Source organism: Chinchilla lanigera, unplaced genomic scaffold (genome assembly GCF_000276665.1).
Source record: "Chinchilla lanigera isolate Chin_1 unplaced genomic scaffold, ChiLan1.0 scaffold00001, whole genome shotgun sequence".
NCBI classification, from domain to species: Eukaryota; Metazoa; Chordata; class Mammalia; order Rodentia; family Chinchillidae; genus Chinchilla; species Chinchilla lanigera.
The window spans coordinates 45,822,471-45,846,545 of record NW_004955402.1 but is presented as its reverse complement, the minus strand read 5'-3'; the positions used below and the strand labels follow the sequence as shown (position 1 = coordinate 45,846,545).

The following is a 24,075-nucleotide window of genomic DNA, read 5'->3' as shown; positions in this document are numbered from 1 at the left end:
GGGAGCTGGGCTGCAGGCGCCGCCCCGCAGCCGGGCGGGAGGAGCGGGCGGCCGCCGGCCCGCGGTGCGCGTGGGGCTGAAAGGGGCGGGCGCCCGGGACCCCCGGCGATGCTGCCGCCGCCGCGCGCTTAGCGAGCGCCCGAGCCGGCTGCGGAGGAAGGTCAGTGACTTTCGGTTTGTTGCCTTGCTCTGCACCCTCCCGGGTCGCGCGCGGAGGGAAGGGTGCAAACGGATGCGTGCGCCCTCGCGACGCCTGCATCCAGGGAAGTGGGGAAGGGCACTGCCGCCCGCTGTATTTGGAGGGGCACCCTGTGGACAGTGGGTGGGGTGACGGGGCCGCGGGAGCCCGGGGAAGGCAGCGCGGGCCCGGCGGGCCGCCGGGGAGGTGGTCCCGGGAGTTGCGTTCTCCCGAGCTCTGGCAGAGTTGGGCGCGCGGCTGGGGCGGGGGAGCGACGCTGCCGGAGGCTCCGCCGAGTCCTCGGATGCCCCCTGGAGCTCCGGCCGGAGGGAGCCGCCTCGTGCCCGCGCCGCGCGCGCCCCAGCTGCGCCCAGAGTCCGCACACGCCCCCCGGGGTCCCGTCTTAGTCCCCTAGTCGGGCACCTTCCCAAAGTTGCCCTGGATCCCTCCTGGGAAAAGAGGGCGCAGTGGCCTTGGGGTCTTTGTGCGCACTCGCGCGCCTGGGCGTTTGCTGCTGGAAGGACAGCTGCAGGACAAAGCAGGCTGGACTCTAGGGCGCTGCTTGGTCAGCGGCGGTCCCCGATACAGCCTGTGGTGGGGGTGTGGTGGGGGGAGCGTTGAGCGGTTTTAGAAGTAGGGAAATAGCCAAAACACAGTGACAGCGACTTGATGAGGTGGCGGACAGGAGCAAAAGATGCTCCTGAATGCTGCGCTACTGTGTCTGTCTGGGCGGGTGGCCAGGCGCCCCGCTTTCCCCTTTAACCGGGTTTACCTAGTGTATTTTGCTAGCGCTATCTTTGCCCCGGGGTAGTATCCTCCACCCTCTCCGATTCCTTTCTGAGGGATTACTGTTGCTACCGTAGTAGAGGCTTTGGCTTTGCCAGTGGAGAATTTAGGGGCGGGGGAGACTGCGGAGGAGGCGGGATGTGGTTATTTAACCTAGAGAAACAATTAGTCGCTTCGCCCTTTCCTTGCCCCGCCAGCCCATCACACCTCCGCCCTTTCCTCCCAGTGCGCCCACCCCGGCCCGCTGGTCTGGGAGGGTGCTTGGATTTCTTTTTGTGCTGTGCGCAACTAACCCTTTCTGCATGTATCCACTGCAGGCTGAACAAGCTCAGTCTCAAATGTGCTTCCTGCTTGTCAGCCTCTTGCTTCGCAAACGCTTGCCATTTCCACTTGATGTCATCATGCAGAAGGGGGTGAAAGGGACTCGATGACAGATTCAGGTAACCCCCGATGATCTGGGTAGCCGCCTGGGTGTCTCTGGGTCATCTGGGCCCACAGTGCTGGGGCTGCTTGCGTGGTTTTGCATCAGCGTTACTGCCATCTGTGTGAATGAGTGGGGGCTACTGAAACCCCTGCTTCGAGAAGAAATTGCAAATGACTTCAAACCTTCCTTTTGAAGAATTCATTTGGGCCAGGGTGTGGGTATCGGGGTTAGTATAAATTACCCGTGATTGATGGGAGTAATGAACCGATCAGTACATGGGCAGTTGTACGTGAATGTGGGGATTGGATATAAGACAGCATTCTTACCTATGCTAATGTGTGTGGACTTCAGTCGATAGCTAGGGTATCATTTGTTGAAAAGCTATCATGGTAAGGCTGCTATTGCAAGGCTGACTATAACTATGACCCGCGCTCAATTAAGACATTGGTCAAATACATTGACCTTCTTATGAAATAATATTTCCTCCCATTCCTTCGCTGTAATAGCGTTTACACTATCAAGAAAGCCGGGTTTGCAGTAAGTTACTGGGAGTTGGCAGGGAGCTCTGTTAGGAGAGCAGAAAGAAAACAGGAAAAGAAGCTTTAGTTAAGTTTCCATTTAGATAGCCATGAACCACTAGACTCATTCTGCGTTTTATCTTTCGGTTGTTTGTTCTTTAAAAAACAAAACAAAACAACCTCTTGCCTGTTCTTTCCTTCCCAAGGATAGTTTTGACGTTGACCTAAACAGATCTTGGGTTATCTTGAGAGCGTGCAATGAAAATGTAACCTTCAGACCTCCCAGGACACCTTGGCATTGGCACTGTCTCCTAGAGGGCAGAGCCCTGCGCATCCTACACAAGTAGCAGGGAATGAGAATGGTTATGGAAATGGACTCTGGTTTTTCTTACAGGAAGACAGATTGCTGAGGGCCAAAGGTGACTGGAGCTCTCCTTTGCACTGCAGCAGCAGCAGGAGCAGCAGCAGCAGCACAGTACAGCAAATGGCAAATTCCCTGTGCCATTTCCCCCACCAAGTGTCTTGAAAAACAAAGTTTAAAACTTAAGCGATTTGTTATTCACTTCTGGGGTAGTTTTATTTTGAAAGGTGACTTTAAAAACGGAAGTGACTCTAGCATTGATCCTTCCACTGAAAGCACTCAGGAACCACTGGGAGAAGCAGGTGAGTGCTCAGGTCCCCGCTGAGACAAAGGCCGGTGCTTTGGAAAGATGAGATTAGTGACATGGTGCTAGGATAGAGGTATTTTGACAACTGATTTTTATGTCAGCAATAATGCTGGGTGTGTACTGTTTTGCTGCAAGAAGAAAGCCCACGTGATGGGATCATAGGGACTGCAATAATGCAATAGAAACAAGGGTGTGGTTTTTTTCAAACAGAAAAAATAAATACCTCACACACAAAATTCCACATGGGAAAACAGCTGCCCGCACATGTAAATGCACGTCCAAGAACAAAGATAGCCACAGTGCAGTGTTAGCTTTCATTGTGGTTTCAAACTGTGTACCGTGGTAAGTCATAATAGAAGTGTTGTATTGAGGCCTAATTTATTTTATTTGGGAAGGAGGCTTCCCACTGCCAGATGTCTGCAGCAGTATGTTTAGGTTTAGGTTGGATGAGCACTGGAGGTATTAGACCGACCTTTGGATCCAGTGCTTTTCCGCACTGTGCATTCACTCATTCATTCAGCAGATGTTTATCGGGCACCTGAGAGCTAATGGGCCCTGTGAGAGGTGCCAGGAGATGAGGGTACGGGTGGAGATACAAAACTGTATCACCTTCAGAGATTTATAGACACGGAGAAAGGGAGAGCTGCTCAGAATGCAGTTCAGCGAAAGCTTCAGAGAGATGAATGGGGCTGGACTTCTGAGGGTGGAGAATGCTCATCCGACGTCTCCTGGAATGCCTCTTCCGGTGGGGAGCTCTTTACTCCCTCAGTGGCTGGGCCTGTAATCAGGTGTCCTTTTCTTTACTGCCTTTGAACTCTTCAGCTGAATTCCATGAGAACGGTCAGTTCCACCCTTGTTGGGAGGTCATTCTCTTTCTCTTTTTGTCTATGGCGTCAGCACCTCCTGCTTTTCAAAGTGTGCGTGGTTCAGTCCCTGTTGTACTCAAGTTTTCAAACAAACTGTGTTTCTCTGTATTATCTGATTTAGAAAATAGATTGGGGTAGGGGCTTTTACATATTTCTCTCATCTTCTTTAGATAGAGGTGTATTATCAGGAGAGGTCCGGTTATGCTGCAGTAACAACTATGTCCACCTCTCAGTGCTAAATGTAGTTTCTTTCCCAGGTTGTGTGTCCAGTGTGGAATAGGTGGGCCCTGCTCATTGTAGTCACTCAAGGACCTGAATTGATGGAGGCATGATTGCACCTGGGCATCAGCCATTTCTGCAGCACTAGAAAGGAAATGCTGTGGGGTGTCACTCTAGTAATTGTGGGATTCCATCCAAAAGTAAGTTACGTGGCTCCATCCCAAAACCGGTCATATGACCACAGTTAGCCACAATTCAATATTTCTTGTATACATACAGGTAAGCAGCACTAGGGAGTTCCACAGTGATCTGGCCCTGAAAAGGTTCTAAAGTGTGTCTGACAGGTCCTGGCTTGGTGATTGGAAGTTTTGGGTGTTCTACAAGTATTGATTAAATGAATGAATGACAAAGACATTAAAAATTTGGTCCTATACCAACCTGTAATTTACCAATATGTTAATATGATATTTACTAGCATGATTGTGTATTGGTCATCAAATAAAGACAGCTACAACTTTTTGCCTGTTTTGTCTGTTTTGAGTACTGGTTTCTCTGAAGCAATGGACAGGTAGGTATTTCCAGGACCAGTGCTAGGAGTTGCATGGCCAGCATTATGTACCAGAGAGACGTAGCTTACAGACTTTTTCTCCTTTACCGTGTGCTTCTTGTCTTAGACTTCCTGTGTTTGTTTCTAACAACTCATTGTAGAAGAAGAGTGGCAGATGGGGCTAGAGCTAAGCTGGGGATGACGGTGCAACAGCCAAAACTAGACAGAGCGGAAATAGGTTTAGGGTAATGGTAGGTCACCTTCTTGTTACCTAAAAGAAGCAATTTGGACAAGAAGCTTCTTCTGCATAGGACTAATAGCACACCAGAGAGGTCTAAGACATTCATTCTGCCATCAGCTACCAGGTTGGCTGTGAAGGTGGTAAGTTTTAAATGCTTCTTTGCCAACTGCCTGAGGACTGGAGGCCGTGGAATAGGTGTTGCTAGCAGGTGTGGGCCAAGCAGTGGGCAACTTCTAGAGAGATATCACTTTGAAGAGAACTTTATTTGCATTAAGATAACTGCATGCATAGATTAGAATTTTAAAGTTTTGATAAATACTGTAAGCATAAACGTGGAATTTAACAAAATTGCTTCTGGCTCAGTAACTGCCTTGGCAAAAATAATTTTTATAACTACCTCTCTATATATAGAAATGACACATAAAGTAAGTTAGTCTCCAAGTCACAGTGATTGCAGGGACAGTGATTGTTAGCCTAACTAAAAGGCATTTTCTGGTCCAGGTTTATTTGAGGGGTAAGATATTGCACCCAGTGGGTTTCTGATTTTAGACATAAGCAGCTTGGGGAAGCAGACAGACAGCATCCAAACCAGTTCAAGGCCCAGAGTTGGGCCGAGAGTGAGCACAGACTGAGCCAGAAAGAAAAGGAAATCCTGAAGGGCCAGGCTTAAAGTATATTTGGGAAGCTTCAAAATACGTTTATGTATTTTGTGTAGCTTCTGAGTCTTCATCTCAGGAATGTCAGGCTAACGCTGGCTGTTCAGGTAGAGGACATTTGTGGCCTAAATGTGCTCTCCCTGGCACTGCCTGTCACACTGTCACAGAAGCTAGAAACAAGGAAGGCAGTGGTTTTCCCGCTCCTTATTGTAGCTTCTCCAGTTATACTGGAAATCACAGGTCGGATAAAGTAAATCCTTGTTTTATGTTTCCGAGTTTTTCTATTTTTAATTGATCCACTGTCATTGTAGGATTTAAAGAGAGGCCTCTGGCAGGGTGTACATGACCTGCATTTCCCTTGGATGATCTTTGTGGTCCCTGGTTTCCTGGCCTAGACCACAATGGAAGCAGAGGTGTAGGTAGCATGTTCTTTCTTGGCTGTGGAGGCCACTTGTGATCTACTGGGAGTGGGAGGAACAATTTGGAAAACATGCCTTATTTACCACTTGACATATTGATTCCTACATAAATAAAAGCACAAATAAGTTTATGCTTTATCTGCATGATAAAATTTACTGTTTTTAAAAAATTATTTTTTTCACTATCTCTGCAGCATATAACATATCTTAATTCCCATTGTATCCCCTTCCCTTTCTCAGCCTCCATCTCTTTCTCATCTTCTCATCTGCAGAAGGTCTATTACCCAGTTACCTATTAGCTGTCTTTTATTTCTCTCTTCAATTTATTTATACTTTGGGTTTCTCTTTTTATACTAGTGTAGCAGAATGAACACAGGGCCTTACTCCTGCTAGTCAAACACTGTTCCACTGAGCTACATCTCTAGCCCTGAAAACTCACTCTAACATCACACAGGCTTCCTGGGGTATCAGACCTTCAAGCAGAGAAGGGTTGATCAAATGAAGATGCGCCACTGTAGGGGCAAAGTAGTGGCAAAGCATAATCTACAGATAGTGTGTTTGTATTTATGTTTTCTCTTTCGATGTCTCTCCCATCTCATTCCTACCTACCAAGAAAATACAACTTTTCTGGCTCATCGATAAAACCACACTCACTGATAATCACACTTCCCGTTGTGGTTAGAGAAGAATTGATGAGAGTTCCGTAACAGCTTTGATAGATTGTGGAAATAGGGAGCTTTATTGTTATCAGTTCTTAATAATAATCCACACATTCACTTTAATTTCCATTCCCACTGTTATATCCTAGCTAAGAACCTTATTTATCCCTGGGCTGTTACCCTGGGCACCTTCACTTCCTGACTCTTGGCACCTCCACTATCTCCTGTTCTTTTAGGCTACAGGCTGTTTTAACTGACGTCCTCTCCCTAGTTAACCTTTGGTGGATCAACCCTGGTTTTTGTTTGTTTGTTTTTGTGTTTTGTGGGAGGAGACTTATATCCCTTAGTCTTTTTTTTAGAGTTTTCCCCAGTGTGACCCCAAACTTCTTTCCCAATCTTGACTTTTATCCTGCTTGACTTTTAGTCTCCATATTACTTAGGAAAGTTAATCTGCTGTCCATTCAAAATGCTTTGCATGGCCTCATTCTTAGTTCGAGCACATTCTGTGACCTAAAATCCTGCCTTCTCTTCTATCGTTACAGGCTCTTAAGTCTTCTAAACCACTTAGGATCATGCTGGCCCTTAGCAATCCCTTACTACTTCACTATTCTCTGCTAAAATTGCCTTCATCTCTTCTCATGATCACAGTTTCTCCCCAGCCAGGTAAGTATCCCATCTCGTTTCATTCAACATTCTTTCATTTATTCATATTCATTCATTCATTTTACAAAGAGCATGTATATTATCACCTAAGATTGAAAGGTCTTTTTTTATGATTAACTGCAAAGAACAGAAACTCAAGCTAGTTTCCAGAAGAGGAGCTGTATTGAAAAGACATCCTAGGACATCTTCTGTTGTCAAGCCACAGAGTCTGTTATCAGCCTAGAGTCTGAATGTACGGGACTCCTCAACCGTTGCTCATCCTGGACATGAGCACTGGGGTAGGGGGTTGCAGTTCGACCCCACAGGTCCTGTGGCCACAGATGTAGCAACTGAAGTGCAGGATCTCATTTTCCTTGAAAGCTCCTTCTAGATGAGGACAGGGTGAGGTTTGACCCCATTTTGTACTGCTATCATGTTGATGTATATAGGAAAGATACAGTAATCACTGATGAATCTTTGACAACAGAAAATGTTCTTGAGCTACTGTGCTAGAAGAATTAAGACACTGTTGGCCTATAACCTTAAAAAAAGTTAACACAGAAACTTTAAGAGCCTCCTCTGCATTAATAATGACTCGATGTTGGCTCAAAGTTGGATTAGCCGAATATACTGTGCCTACCAGTTCAACGGTTGGGAGGTAAGTCTTCTAACCGAATGTCATTCTAACAAAATGGGTTGTTATTAGTAGGCTGTTTTTCAGCTTCTTTTTGCTGCTAGTTTAAAAACAAGCAAAGTGAAAAAGAAAAGCCTTGTTTGTTGACGTAGAGCAACGAGCATTAGGACTTCCCATAACACTAAACACCAAACCACCTCACAGTTCTAATGGAGCGAGCTGTGATAAATGTTTGACATGGCTGGGTGACAGTTGGTGCAACTGACTGTCACATCCCACCCACAGTTACCTTGTGGGCATAAATACCTTTGTGAGTCACATCTGTGCCGTCTTGATTTTGGAATACTCATTCACATGGTAGAGACTCTTTGACACTCGGAAAGCTTGATCATTGTGGAGAGTGTCATTCTGAAAGAGGGGAATGGATTCAGCTGCGTGGAAACATGGCCAGGGATGTATTAATGCCTAAAATATCCTCAGTTTGAATCATAGCGAATGGAGCTGAGATAAACATCTCAAAAACAGTCTTTGGCGTGATATCCTTCTGCAGTTGTTGCCTTGGGGTAGGTTTGCAGATTGCTTCCTTAATAACACGAGATCAAAGTGTTTGAAGAGCACCACACAGAAATGGTTGCCCCTTTGTTGCATGGGGCATAAGGATTGCTGCTGTTTTAAGTGAGTAGTAGGTAATTCACCCATACAGGAGAGAGTTAGTCTACACTGGGGTGAGAGCCCCTCCTTCCACTCCTGCTGTGTGACACCGACACTGCAGAAACCTGAGGTAAGGATCCATCCAGTCACCCACTGTAGTGGGGAAAAGTGCTTTAGAAACAGTGTCAATGAAGAAAGCACTTGTGTTTATGACACTGATTCAAATATTGAGTGCCTGTTCTTTGCCAGGCACAACTGTAGCAGAAGTCTCTATCATGCTCTAGCTGAATGAGCGTGCCTAACTCATCACTGAGTTTTATTTTTTTGTACTGGCCAATCTAAAGTGGGAAAGAATAAAAGAAATGTGTCTAAAACTTTTCTCTCAATTCTTGATTCCTTAATATATGTCTTACTGGGTCCTAATTCAATCGAGTGGTGAAAAAGGTTGCACTTTAACAGTGAGGTGGTGTTGGGTTTCTTCCTCTGCTCTGCCATTGACTGAGTAAATAATCACTGAGCGTTGGTTTCTTCGGCTGTAAAATGAGGGAGAATCAGCTTCCCTGAGTGGTCATGAGAATAAGAGCAATAATTTATACACCGTGCTTTGCGTGTCACCCACATATCATAAGCACTAAATAAAGGTCAGCTGGGTATTAATGCTTGTATTTGGCATTGTCTGTCCACAGTCACTGTGCTCTGTTGTGGAAATAACAGTTTGAATAGGCCTGGTCTAACCTGAAGCAGCCCTTAAGCTAGCTAAAAAGATAACTGCCTCTAAATAATGATAGCCCTTGGGGTTTATTTTTTTTTCTGGTACCAGGAATCGAACTTATGTCGCCCTTGCCAGGCAGGCACTGTGCCACTGAGTTAAATCCCCAGCCCTGATAGCCCTTGTTTATAGGAGGATTTCTTTTGTACTTCATGGTTGCTGAAGCCTTCTCATTGGAAATCTTCCTGAAACTTTGCTTAAACAGTTTGGAGTTTAAAATGATAAGCCTTCTAGGAGGAAGCTGGAGATAGCAGTGTGAGAAAACTCTGAAAAAGCCAGCAGGTAATCTGCACCTGATTTTATTTTTTTAACTTTTTGTCCCTTTAAGATAGGGTTTCACTATGCAGTTCAAGCTAGCCTTCAATTCACGGTGATCCTCCTGCCTCAGCCTCCTGAGTGCTGGGATTACAGGTGTGTGCTAACCCATCCTGGCTTTTGAACCTAACTTGAAAGATCCCAAATGCCTTATTCCTATGGCTCACCCTTCCCAGGCCAAGTGTAGGATGTGCGGTAGTGGACCCCCCTTTCCTGGGGTCTGGTTTCTTGGGGGTAGGGTGATCGATCCCCAGATCATCCCATGATCAAAGAAATACCAAGGTCATGGAATTTTCTATTTTAAAGTTGCATCAGTTCCAGGAACACTGGCCACCCTACTTAAGGGTCCTGTCTTGTCTTGTGATCATCGTTCAGTATCCTGAGGTGGCCTTGTTCACGTCTGACATCATGTCCAAAGCTCCAGGCATCAAAGACGAGCCAGGAGGGATGGGATAAGGATAAGAAAAAGAGGACAGGCTAGCACAGCCTGATTTGGTCAGTCCTTTGCTTTATGATCTGTAGGTTAGAGTGGACTTTTTTTTTAACCATTACTATGTTTTAAGAAAATTTTAAATACAGGCAAAGAAAGTGGGCTACGTAATAAACATATAAGTGCACAATGTACTGTGAAATTAATGAGATGTTTTAGAAGTTCCACTTATATATTCATAATTGCTGTGCTTGTCAGGGTTCTTGGCACACAGTAGGCATTCAGTGAAGACTTGTTGGTATTTATTCTTCAGAAGTAATTTTTTTTGTTTTTGTTTTTTGAGACAGGGTCTCACTATGCAGTTCAGGCTGGCCTTGAGCTCACTTTGTAGTCCAGGCTGGTCTCGAAATTGCAACGATCCTCCTGCCTCTGCCTCCCGAGTGCTGGGATTACAGGCGTGTGCCACCACGCCTGGCTAGGAGTATTTTTTTTTTCCCAGTACTTGGGATTGAACCCAGGGCTTTCATTCTGGCCCACATTTCCAACACTTTTTTTGAGACCGTCTCACTGAGTCTTGCGCTTAGGCAGAACTTGCTATCCTCCTGCCTCAGTTTCCCAGAGTGCTAGGATTAAAGACATGCACCAGTACAGTGGCTCAAAAGTAATGCTGAAGGCTGCTGCCCAGGGAAGCTGGAGGGGCCTCTGGGACCTGTGTGCCAGTTTTGCTTGGGGTGCAGATTTTTTTTTTTTTTTTGAGGCAGGGTCTTTCTCTGTAGTTCAGGCTAGACTTGGACTTACTATGTAGCTCAGGTTGGACTTAAACTTCAGCAATTCTCCTGCCTCAGCCTCCTAAGTACAAGATTACAAGCATGCACTACCATGCCCAGGTAGTGATTTTTATTTTTGAAGCGTTGTTGATTACTCTCTGGTAGGAACCAGTCTGTGCTTTCTCTCTATAGGCTCTTCCGTAGTTAATTTGAGGGGCTGGGGATTTAGTGCAGTGGCACAGCGCCTGACCGGCAAGCACAAAGTCATGAGTTCAATCCTCAGTACTGGGAAAAAAAAAAAAAAAAGAATGTCCATAGTTAATTTGAAGATGCATACATCCAAATACACTTTGGGTTTCTTGTTGCACTGATATCTGGAGTGCATTCATGTATGAACTTGTGTTTTTTTTTTTTTTCTTCTTGGCACCATGTGAGGCTTGCAGATGAGCTGCCTTGTCTTTCGTTTGCAGCCAGGATGCTTCTGGAGCCCACTGATGTTATGAGCATGGCAGGAGTGTGGCCTAGCCTGAAGGTACTGTGGACATAGCATGTTGGGCTTTCTTCCCAACCTTCCAGAGGGATTTTGTGATGCATCTAATACCAACTGGAGATAGGAAGGGAGTCAGGCTTGGCTCTATACTGTAGCAGAGGTGTTGGACTGATGAAAGCTGATAAGGCCTTCGACAAGCCATAGATTCTCCTAGTATTGTGCGAATGCCTCAAATGTTCTCCTTTGTGTTCCTTTTCTCTTGGGGAAGTTTAACTGGTTAGCTCTAAGATTGGCAGGTTCTTGCCAGCAGAACCTGCAGCAAATTGCCAGCAACAATAATTAGTTTGGTGGTTGCCAGCTCTGTAACTCATGCTCATAGCATGTGAAGGCAACTGTGAGACGCTTATGTCATCCTTTCCTGTGTAATCATCGTGCACACTGAGACACCATGTTCACTATTTTGCTGATGAGCTGGATGTCTTCAGTCTATTACTTCACCTCAAAGAGAGGTAAATAGCTGCCCTGTAGAAGAGGCAAACAGAATGCATTGAATAAATTGCTTTTATTTCTATACACAGAATACTGTATTAGTTTGAAGAGTTAGCATTTCTGTGCAGTCAGTGGTTTCCTTTTTCTACCAACGATAGATCTATTAAAATTGTTCACATACCCTTGGGCTTATAACAAAATAATAAATAAGGTATTTGAGAATCGCATCTCAACCCTGTCACCCTGCTCTACAGCTTATTTGTTAATTTCTGAGGAAAAATGTCTTCACTAAAACGGGAGAAAGAGTATCGGGTTTCAGAACCCGTTTTCACCTTATTTGTGGAGCCTGTCAACAGAGATGCTAATCCCTCTCTTTACTGTGCTTCTTAGAATGACATTCCTTTGAGGCTGAGTCTCGTCAGCAGTGGAAATTGAAAAAGAGATGCTGTCCAGACGACTTAGAATTCCTTGTAAATTAGGAAGGCAGTGATAATCCATTTCAGAGTGTAAACTGGACTCAACCTAACTCCCCTTGCTTCACCTTTGATTTGACTCCCTGTCTTTGTTGCAAAGGGCAAAGCTGTTAGAGTCTGTTACCACTTTTAGTAGAGGTGGATGTAGTTTCTCTGAGCCCCAGATCCTAAAGATGAGTTGTCTGCTTGCCTTCGGGGATTCCTCCTTCTGCATCCCAGAAAGCAGGTGTGAACAGGCCCATTGTTCTGCAGGTTCTGCAGTCAGGCTTCCCTCATTTTATTTCTTTCGAGATTCTGATTTGTAAAGCAACAAAGTTCTTCTTTTATGAGGCTTTTTAGTGCAAGTTGATTGTGTCGTCTAGAGTACTTAATAACTGAATACACTTTGCTTCCCCCGCGCTGATCAAAGTGAAAATAAGGGTAGAGAGACAGTGGTTTGAGGGAGTGAGAGTGAAGAGGTGATTGAGGGGGTAAGTGAGGGTATAGTACTTTTAAATTTTAGCTTCAAAATCAAGGACAACTGCTGTTTACTTGGTGATGTTAGCTTCGTAAGTAAAAGCATCTTGCTCAGAGCAAATTGCAGTTGTTCACTCGTGATGACATGGAAGGTTACCAGGTATTTTCTTCCCAGTATTGGATTCTATAATATGTTTCATAAGAACAGAGACAATGTTGGAGGGTGAGGAGATAACCATAGCACAAATATAACAGTGTTTATTGTATGCTGTAGGCCTTTTAAGCTAGAAGTGCTTTAGGCTCGTGGTCTGGGTGGTGTGGAATTGGGAAAGGCAGGGTGAACTGGCCCAGTTTCCTGGAGGGGTGGTTATGCTGGAGTGCGGTGTGGCCCCGGGCAGTGTGGTTTAGCCTGTCTTCTCACCTACTGTCTGTGAGCTACACTTGTCCAGGATAAAGGACTGAATGAAATGGAAACTCTTTTTAAAAAGTTCAGCAAAATTTGAGGTATGGTTAAAAAAAAAAAAAAAGCTACAGTAAATGTTTAAATCTTGAAAAAATTATTATAGTAAAAGACACATTAATCACCTCAAAGCACTCTAGAGCTCTTCGAACACATCCTACCATTCTGATCACTTTTTAAAGCAGTTCCGGATGCCCTCTTTCCCGTCTTTTGTGATGGCTGCCTCAGTGTCTTGAATTGCTTCAAAATATTTGCGTTTAGTGGTTGTTTTGACTTTGGGGATGAGTCAGAAGTGGAAGAATACCAGATCCAGTGAATAAAGTGGATGAAGGAAGGTACATCACAATGTTTTTACTTGACAGAAATTGCCATAAATGTTTGATCAGCATGAGGTGATAAAAATCTGTAGGAATATTTAAATTAAAAAACAATTATTGCAGTAAAAGACACATTGCCTTTAATCCTCCTCAGAATACTCCAAATATTCCCCCTCACTTCAAACACACTTATCCCATCGTTCTTGGCAATGTGTCTTACACTGTAATATTTAAAAAAAAAAAAAAAGCATTCACTGTATTCTCCACCTTGTAGTTTATGACAGGACCTGACTTTGGGAACAGAGGTGGATGGTTTTGGTCACCCATCTACCTGGATCAGTTTGATGTTGTCTAGATGTAGTGTTTGAAAGAACTGGTGTTGAGTCCTTCAGGGAGATTCGCGGTGAATTCCGCTGTTCCTGAGCCTTGTCCTGCGCTGATGGTGCTGTTTCTGTGAGGTCTGGGGTGTGAGTTGTTTCTGGAAGGGCCCTGGACTGAGAGCCCGTGTACGTTGTGGAGGGAGAGATCCTGGGGGCTAGGAGCTGTGACTCTCATGAATACACTATTAAGAAACTATATTAAAAGAGTTTTAATCCTCTTTTAGTGACTATTTTTCTGCATACCAGAAAGTAGAATAAATCCTGTCCTGCATCCCCATTCCTTTGTTCACAGGGTTCCCCTTTTCTGGAACATGGCTTCTCCCTGCCCGGCCTCGGTTCCCTCCCTAAAGCACATGTGGATGGGAAGCTGCAGGTATATGCTCCAGCAATTACTTTGCTTCCATTTGTTCTTTTAAATCCCATTTCCGCTGTGTAACAGTTATCCATATGGCTATTTCCCTTGCTGCACTGTGAATTCACTGACTGTTGAGACCTTAACTTTTTAAGGAGTTGCAATAAATGAGTGCAGAAAAGGAATTAACAGATGAATGAAGGGTACCTGGGTTTGCTGGGATTGATTAGTGTGTGCATTAGTGGAAAATGATGATAGAGCTAAGAATGAACATGTTATATGATTGTGGCAGAGACTGGTGAGATTCTTAACAAAATCTCAGCATGTTAACATTTGGGGCTGGATAATTCTTTGTTGTGGGGAGACTGTCCTGTGCACTGTGGGATGGTTAGTAGCATCCTTGGGCTCTGCCCGCTAGATGCCATTTGCTCTGGCTGTGGCAATCAGACATGTTCCCACACATTACCAAATGTCATTTGGGAGGGGTACTTCCCCCAGTTGATAAGCACTATCCCAGACCACTTCCCACATCCAGGTGGGGTCACAGGATTGGTTCTCGCCTATGGGATGTCTGTGGACATGGTGAGCAGTTCAGAGCGGATGGCTTCCATGCTCGCTCCCCTCTGGACATGCCTGCCTCTTGCAAGGGCCCCCGGGGAGCTCTCCGAAGTCTTAGGGTACAATGGAACCACAGAGAGAAGGAGCCTAAACCGTCTTCACCCAGGTGCATGGGATGCAGTGTGAAGAAGAGATAAACCATTCTTCCATTAAGCTAGAGACTTTGAGGTGTTTATTTGGCGAGTCGTCCACCCTAGCCTTTCCTGACATTTGGGATGAAAGAATGCAGCTGAAGTGCTTTGCCATTTTAGTCCATGTGTAAGGAAAAGTGCAGATTTCGGCCATCCCTGGGAGGAAGGACAGAGGTTTTGTTTGTTTTTTTATACTTGTAGCATCAGCCTTATTGCTATGATTCTTGTAACTTCTACATTTTATCTAAAAGTCAGATAATGATAAATATGAGGCTGTTACTCCGACTACTCTAGTAATTTCAATATGTGAATAAAAAGCAGCTTTAAGCTATAAATGCTTTTAGTAAAAAGTAATAAAACATCAAGTGTACTAGCAGTTTTTATTTTACTGTGCATGTATATGTGTCTGTAGCTTAAGATGAAGTTGAGGTATTTGTGACAGTGTAGGTTTAATGCATTTTAACCAGTTTTTGGGAAAAATGACAGTTGTTGATACCCTGTAGTCACAGCTGTTCCCCACACCATTAAGAATAAATTACTGTATGATACGACAGTCTTTGAAATGGACACTTACATGCTTAGCCCAGCTGAGCGCTGTGGATTAGTGTCCTTTAAAAACCCCAAGGCCATCAGACTAAATTCAGGGTACAGTTCTAGATTTCTTTTGCAGCAGTTATATTTGTGGCTGTGTTTCCTCCACAGAACCACTGACCAAAATGCACAAGTCAAATGGTTTTCTTTGGTACCCATCTGGATGACAACAGCAGAGTTGTTTGTGGGAGACAATGGCTATTTGTGGATGAGCTTTTCTGGTGCCTGAAAGGTTTGTGTTTGGCTCAGCGGTCTTATGTGCCTGTTCTGTTTGCACAGGATTGTGCAAAAGAGCCACCGCCTCAAGGAATTTCACTCTACCTGTCAGTCAGAATTCCTGCCAGGAAATAGAGTATTTCTGGCTAGATAATAAGATGGTAAAGTCTCTCTTTCTAGTAAAAATCCTGCGAGGCATCTGAACTGCCAAGTGTCTGGTTCTAGTAGGCTTTTTTTTCCTCCCACATAAAACATTTTCACAATAGTAGAAATAAGAATAGCTAACACTTATGGCACCAATGTGTGTGAACCTCTAAGTGTTTTGCATACAGTATGTGCATAATCCTCATACCAATCCTACAGAGAAAGGCAGAGGCACTATTAATATCTGTGTCATACGGATGAAAAAAAGAGGCATAGAAAGGCACAATGACTCTGTCAGAGTCCCAGATGAGGCACAGAGGGGCGTAATGATTTTTCTAAGGTCACAAAACAAGAAAAGCCAGGGCTGGAATTAGAACCCAGCAATGGTAGCTCCAGAGTCAGTGACAGAGGCCTTTGCAGAATATCGCTGCAAATTTTTACTCTGTTAAACAGACTCACTTTCTTGAGATTTCCTGTATATTTTTATCACTTCAAGTAACATCTGTGTGTGATGATTAAAAGGTGTTGGTTTATTGCTTTATTTTTATATGGGTTCCACGTGATGTCCCCACTTAGGTCTCAGCTGGGGCTCTTGTATCATCTATAACTCTTGGCATAGCATTTAACATCAGAACATGCAGGTTAGCATGTTGATTTATTTTTCATACCAAGAGGTTACCTTGCAGGGGTAAGAACTTGCACACAAAGGATGTAAATACCAGGCATAAAGGATGAAATGCTATTCGAATTTAGAGGGGCAGAGACTACTTTTGGCTAGAGGATTGAGAATGACTTCATGAAAAAGTAGCACCCGACAACATCTGTGAAGAATAGATAGTAAGTTGCTGGGAGATATGGCCAGGTGGGAATAGAGTTTTCAGTGTGGTCAGCAACAGTGTGGTAGTAAGAGAGGATGGCTCTTATCTTCCAGCAACAAATAATGCTGTATGCTTGGAGCACGCAGTATGAGAGTGGGAAAGGATGATACAGATTGATGGAAGGGGGGCCTTGGGTTTGCTTGGCGGGAAGCCATTGATGATTTGGGGCTTGAAGGAAAATGACTGAGTGAAGCTGTTTTTGGAAGCTTAATCCAGCAGTGATCAATACGGATTGGAGTGGGAAGGGATAACGATGGGAGGACCGCAGGACTCCACAGAAGGTGCAGCAAAGGCCTGAGCCAGGGCACTGTGGCAAGAATGAGAAGGGCAAATGAAAGCAGGAGACACTCAGAGGCAAAACTGGTGGAATTTTGGAGAGGTGAAGGTAAAGAGATTTTTAAGTCTGAGGCACTGAGTGAATAGCATGAAATACAAAACCGCAGGGACAGGATCAATTTGGGAGAAGTCAAGAGTTCGCTTTGGAAAGAGCGTTGAGTGGAGCGATCAGAGCTGCACTGCAGAGTGCCTGGCTGTTACGAGACTGAGCCTGATCTCAGTTGCCGACTGGGAGAGAGACCTTCAAGAGAGCTGGCTGTGGAAGGACACAGGCTGAAAGGCTGGTAGAAGAAAATAAACTGTTTTTAGAACCGAGGATACTTGGATGCACTGAAAATTAACAGCGGTGTGTTACTTAAGAGTTATGGTATAGCGGAACTTATGTTATTCCCAAATTGCTGATGATTTCTCCTGGAATTAAATATCTTACAGACTATGCACAGGGACCTCTCTCTATGATGCCCTGTCTGGAACTGAGAGCGTCTGATTGCCAGACTGTCTTGCCATCCAGACTGTTATCTCACCAGACTTTAGATGATGTCCAAGCTATTGACTCATTTTGAATGCCCACCTCCCCTTCTTCTTCTGTCCCATTCAAACCCTAACTCTTTTTTCAGTACTCGCTCTGAATCCTTGGTGATTTCCAGCTGGAAATGACCGCTGTTGCTCTCAACATGTTGCAGGTCTTAGCCTGCTCCCTGGGCACAGCTAGCTGCTGACCCGGGATAGGTGTGGGCTCCTTGAAGGATGGATCTACCTGATTCATATTTGCATTCCAGGCATCTAGCTTACTCTTGTCACTGGTAAATATTGGCATGAGAGATGATCTGTCTCCAGTTAGTTCTTAATCACGTTAAGGATTGCAGTGATGTTATTCTTTTTTAAATTCCCTATACTATTTTGGAGATGTTTTCTTCAGTGGTACTGATTGAGAGCTGCACCATCAAGAAACTTTCTTAGTGGGGTGTGGTGGTACACGCCTGTAATTCTAGTACTTGGAGGAGGCTGAGACAGGAGGATGAGGTCAGTCTGGACAGTGAGCCCCTTTCACAAACAAAAAAATAAACACGACATACAAATGTTCTTTCCTCTTTGTGTACAGTAATATCTATGTCTTGGTAGTTGAATCCTGTATCTGTAATCAGAAGTCTAATGTGTTGGCTTAGTTTATGTGGGTCATAGTTTGATTTCATTTATTTATTTATTTTAAATGTTTTTGTTTTTTGAGACAGGATGTCACTATGTAGTTCAGGCTTACCTTGAACTTGCTTATGTGCTCCAGGCTGGCCTCAAACTCATGGTGATCCTCGGCCACCTGAGTGCTGGGACTGTAGAACTGCGCCATCATCCCGGGCCTACTATTTGAGATACACTGATTTTATGTTTTTGGTCTTTTTTTCTTTTCTTTTCCTTTTTTTTTTTTTTTTTTGAGACAGAGTCTCACTATGCAGTTCAGGCTGACCTTGAGCTCACTTTGTAGCCCAGGCTGAACTCAAACTTGTAAGAATCCTCCTGCCTCAGTCTCCTTAGTGCTGGGATTACAGGTGTATGCCACCACACCTGGATTTTCTTTCTTTCTTTTTTTTCCGTCTTTTTGAGTGATTTTTTTTTTTTAGTGCTGGGGATCAAACTTGGGGCCTTGATTATGCTAAGCAGTTACTGTACTACTGAGTTTTACCCTAGCACAATTATCTTGGTTAATACTTCTCTTTGGTCAAAAGTGCTGCTAAAATATGGCAGCTATGAAGCAGCAGCATTGGGGCAAATATCGAGGTAGTTTTGCCTTTTTAAAGCTGTTAGGGGAAGTTTCTGCAATTGAAATAATGCTCAGCCTCAGATGTAACAGTACTAAGTCTGATATTAGTTTTTTTATTTCTGAAATTAAGTTAATTAGACAAAATTCACTTAGTGTGGTAAGAGGAATGATAATGAATGAACAGAATGAAGCAACATTTATTAAGATAGATCAGGAAAATACTCTGGGGAATGCAGAGGCTTTAATTTTCTTTTTGTGAGATTTGTTTACTAATAAATTCTCAGCTCCATCAGCCGCATCAAACTCTGCAGAGAGTATCAGTTAGGATTTGCTCTCTGCGGTTCAGCCTATTTTGTTAGAAAACAAGCACACTTTTCTTGGCTTACAGAGAAATACATTTTATTCCCTCAGAGACTGTGTTAGGCAGACTGCTGTTCAAAATTGACTTTTGAATAATCAGAGTTTACCGTGTGGTCAGAATAAGAAGCAAGTGGAAGCAGTAAATTGCAAAGTTTTTTTTTTTTTTTTTTTTAATTGAGGCAGGGTCTTGCTTTCTATATTGTATATGCTGGCCTTGAACTCACTTCTGTAGCCCAAGCTGGCCTCACACTCATGGTGATCCTCCTGCCTTGACTTCCTGCGTGCTGGGATTACAGGCATGCACTACCATGCCCGGCGATTGCAAAGTTTTGAGTAAAATTTTAAAGGTTAGATATCTCCGGGATTTTTGCTTTTATAAGTTAAAAAAAAATTGCTAATAGGTACTTGGGAACAAAATCCCAAGCACTTTATAAAGCCCTACTATGTAAGTTACCAAATTTAATTCTCACAAATAATTGAAGAATAGATTCTGCATTTATCCTTGTTTTCTGATTGAGCAGATAGAAGGTACAGTGAACTGGCATAGCTTGGTTAGGATTGTTCTAGTAAGTGGCAAAGCCAGGACAGAAACTGCAAATGAGATCGATAGGAGCATTGATATGTAGCTCATTATAATACAGTGGTCTTTCAAAACTTTGCCGAGGGGCTGGGGATTTAGCTCAGCTGCACAGCGCTTGGCCGGCAAGCGCAAGGTCGTGAGGTCAATTCCCGATACCGGAAAACGAAAAAAAAAACAAAACAAAAAACAAACTTTGCCTAAGTGCCCGGATATAGCTCAGCAGCACAAGTGCCTGCCTGGCAAGCGCAAGTTCCCTAGTTTCTTTGTTTGTTTGTTTGTTTTTGTTTTGTTTTGTTTTCTCCGGTACCAGGAACCGAACTCACGACCTTGTGCTTGCCAGGCAGGCGCTTTGCCGCTGAGCTAAATCCCCAGCCCCAAGTTCCCTAGTTTGATTCCCAGTACCACACACACACACAAAAAAAAAAAAGAAAGAAAAAGAAAAAACTTTGCCATAGTGGTTATTAAAAAGTCTTTGCCATAGTGGTTATTAAAAAGTATCAATTTAAAAAAAAGCTGTTATGGAAACAAAATAAGCTAACAATAACCTTTAGTAATTATTCACTTCAAGGTAATTATTGCTACAAAGATGAACATGGTATTAAAAATGAAGAACTAGAAATTTTGACTTTTTAGTTCTAACCACTCATTACTCTAATAATAATAGAGTTGCAATTAATTATCTTATTGCCTATTTTGTTTCTACACTAGAAATTCATCTGGAAATTATAGTGCAACAAAGAGCTGCTAAAATCATGATGGTGTTAATTATATCAATGATATAATTAGTTGGGGAAGTAGAGAATAATGAGGTTATTTTGAGGGAAGTCTGCTTCGGTGGAATAGCAAGTACGTTTTAAATGTAGGGCAAACCAGAAAGGAAAGAGGCCTAATGTGTGAGATATTATGGATTTTGGGAATATTTTGAAGGTTAAAAATTGTGCTGCTCAGTGTTAATTCAGAGTTTTTAACATTGTCAAGGTCATTAGCAATGTTCTGCGCTCTGATAATGAGTTTTCCACAATGTCAGTCTCTCCACAGAATAAGGAGGGACTTCAACCCTCCGCTTTGCTGCCAGGCCTTACTTCATGCCTCCTTCTTGAGCTCTCCTGCACAAGAAGGTTAACTTTTGCCTTGATCATATCTAGATGTGAGGCTCTTACCACTTACTTCCCAAGTACCTTGTTCCCATTTTGTAGTTGGGAAACCCTGAGACTAATAAAAGTCCCTCTGTAGACCAACATATGACTCCAAGGTGGGTCTTCAGTGGTTTCTGATAGAAGCCATCCTGTTCATGTTTTGGGAATCCACCCTGGGCTTCTAATGGCTTAGGGCCACAAGCCATAAACCTGCAGTGCGAATCCACCAGCCTGTTTACCATTAGAGATTCATGTCCTTCGGTGTGATAAAAATAACATGAATTTTGTTTTCTTCTGGGCTGAGGGTGATGTGCCTTCTCTGCTTCTTATCAGCCCTGTGATCTTCAGCAAATTACTCAGCCTTGCTGAGCCTCTGTGTCTTCATTGAAGACCTATCCAGAGAGGTCCTGGGAAGGGTCCCTACTGATAAAGGATGTGCCCCCTCCCCCACTTGCGAGGTCCCTGGGTGCTGTGTGAGTGGAGCCAGGAGATAAGGGAATTTAGGCAGATAGGGCACAAGTCCTGACTAGTAAACTTAAAGTGAACTAAAAGTCAAGACCTAAGTAAATTAGCATACCAAAACAGGCTACCGGGGCCTAGTGAAATGCATGACAGAAGAACAGGTCCTTAACCTAATGGGAGACCTTGGGGGAAGTAAAAATGCAAATGTAGCAGCTTGCTTTCCAGATATCGAAGACCTGCCCACAACCAGGAAGGTCCTTGCGTTCTGTCACACACACCAGTCCCCAAAACTGTATACTGTAAAAACCCAACAGGCCTACGGGTATCCTCCTTATAGAACACCCTTCTCCAACTAGCGGAAAGCTTCTCTGTTCTTCTTTCTAATAAACACACATTTGGCCATTCCTCACCACTTGCCATTGGCTGCTTTGTTGTTGCCCCAAAACAAGGATCCAAGATCTGGTTCCACAAGTTGTGTACCCATTATCTTCCTGCATTCTCGGAACAATAGGTGTAGGTGGGAACCAGAGCAGTCCCAGAGAAATGAAGTGATGGCCGGAGGTCAGAAGCTGGTTTGTGGACAATTCGGTGGAAATCATCAGCTTCTTTTGGGCTTTCTGTCCACGAGCCCTGTGCTGAAACGGCAGTGCTTCGAAGGGGTAACACGCTCACTTCCATAAGGTTGTAGGAGCTGTGTGAATCCAGTGTTGAACAGCCCCTTTGAAAAGCAGGTCCAGGGCCCTGGCATACTGAAACTAAGGCTGAGGGCTGGAGCTGTCTGCGAGCGTAGGAACATTATCTCCCCAGGTGGGCTGTACTGAGAGTTGGGGTGGTGGGAAGGGTCAAGTGAGCCACAGAAGAAGGTGGGCACTGAAGGACGTGTGGCACTCAATTCCACCCAGACCACTTCACTGTGGACTGGAGCTGGTCCCTTCCTTGGACTTCACTTTTGGTAGAGAATGTGACCTTGATCCTTTTTCTTTCTTGGTTATCTTTAAAAGAACTGTTCTCTGCACTCCACATCTAAAAACAGGAGGAAAAAAATCTCAAAGCAAAACCTAAAAAAGTGGTAGAACATGGGTCAAGATGCAAACACTGCGGCTGATTTTGGAGTCCCTGAATTGTAGTTTTAAGGGACAGCCAGCCAGGGACTGAAGTGACAGATGTGGTCCCTGTCTTCCTGGGGGTGCAAGAAAACTAGAGCCAGCATGGCCCAGAGTTTTGAAGAAGCCACGTGGGAGATAAAAGCAGGAAATGTATCAGACGTGAAGATTTACACAAATGCTGCGCTTTGTATATTTACAGTAATAAATCCCACGCGCAGATGCAGGGGCCAGCAAAGCCGGTTCTTCTTTCGAGCACACAGGCCACGTCACAGCTGCAGTGGAATTTGACCTCCGAAGGCTTCCGCACCGCAGCCTCTTTATTATAATCCTGAAAGCGGGGGATTAGTGATAAATGTGGGTTCAGGGAAATACTATTTCTCAAAATTATTCTTTCGATTATTAAAAAGTGATATTTCTATATTTTCAATTTATTTCTGTCCAAGAAAGGGTGAGGTTTGGAAGAAATGGGAACACCTTCCTAGGTCTAACAAGGTACCCAGTGAGCTGCTGGACTGGTCCATGTTTTCCTCCATGGACTGAACTCAGGGTGAACAGGTCTAATGAATAAACCTTGGTGCAAATGTTTCTAGTAAATTCCGCTCACACGGTCTCTCTCATGGTTTCCTATCTTTTTGTTTGTTTGTTTGTTTTTGGTTTTTGGTTTTTTTCCTGTACCAGGCATGGGAATCAAACTCATGACCTTGCACTTGCCAGGCAGGGGCTGTTCTGCTGAGCTAAATCCCCAGCCCCCATGTTTTCCTATCTAAAGGACATCTGCTTCTGAGCTTCCTCATTTTGTCTTTATGACATTGTGCCAAGGGCATGGATGTGTGGGGAGGTAGGTGGTGGGAGTGGCTTGTCTGAGGTCGTAGAAGTGATAAGTGTCAGGTATGAACCTGTGTAAAGTAAACCTGAACAAATAAGAATAAGACAGAGTAGCTTGTGAAGTGGGTTTCTGAATGCTCACTTCTATGCTGTATGTTGTGAAGGTGCCTGGGACATTCCACACTTAATTTCTTGCAGTGACAGAGTACGGTAAAGGCGGGGACAAACTGTCCTCTTTGCAAGCCACGATTATCCAAGTAGGAGTTTGTTTTTGTTTCTGTTTTGTATCCCAGAAAATAGATCTTTACTAAAGACCAGAAACATTTGAGTTACTTGGAAGTATGAAGAGAAGGTCCTTGACACTTTTTGACCGTAACCTAGTAACTTTATGTAGAGTTAGCATCATTAAATAGGGTTTTGTGGTCATTGGAATTGTTAAGACTGGATATGAAACCAGACATGGCGGCACATCCCTATAATCTCAGCTCCCTGGGAGAATGAGGCAGGGGAATTGCAAGTTTGAGCCCAGCCTGGGCAACTCAGTGATTTAGCAAGACCCTGTTTTCATAAAAAAAAAAAACAAAGGCTGGGGACGCAGCCCAGTATAGAGGCCCCGGCTTTGATTCCCAGTACCACATATACACATGTACACACATACACATACATACACGTGTGCAAAAGGACTGGGTGTTACTTTAGCTTGTCCTACTTAAAAGGAAATGGCAAAAATTAGGAAATTCAGAGAACATAAGATGACCTGCAAGATGTTTGAATATTCTAAGTATCTTTTTTGAGACTCTCAAATGCTTATGAAAAACCTGAACGACAACTTTATTTTAGTTATTAGATTTCATTATTAAAGTGAGATCCTGAAAACTTTAAGTGCAAGCAAATTGTTGTCAATTCAATTTCCTACACTTGTGAAGTTTATAGATGTTGTCAATCTTCTCCTGATGTTGACTTCGTCACACCTGGCCTCACTTCCCGCATAGTCCTCTGCTCTGTGTCTTTGCTGTGTGTACCTATAAGGCAAAGTACTGATTTGTGCTTTGCATTTGTTTGTGGATGACTTCGAAGCTTCCTCTGAAGCACATACTTAGTCTGGTGACTTGTGGTGGCCTTCCTGGATG

At 43.9% G+C, this 24,075-nt stretch overlaps 1 protein-coding gene across 3 annotated transcripts in view; it reads left to right on the top strand.

The window, feature by feature from the left end:
• The window catches only part of Rnf152 (ring finger protein 152), a 72,085-nt gene that overhangs the window by 104 nt on the left and 47,906 nt on the right, over positions 1 to 24,075 (top strand). The window contains exons 1-2 of one of the 3 annotated variants that reach the window (XM_005373012.2): positions 28 to 160; positions 6,724 to 6,844. The exons of 1 other annotated variant lie outside the window; for it this stretch is intronic. The gene's annotated coding sequence lies outside the window, so the exon portion shown is untranslated. Of the gene's footprint in view, positions 1 to 27; positions 161 to 6,723; positions 6,845 to 24,075 lie in introns of those variants that run through there. One more of the 3 variants, XM_005373011.2, reaches the window with a different exon arrangement.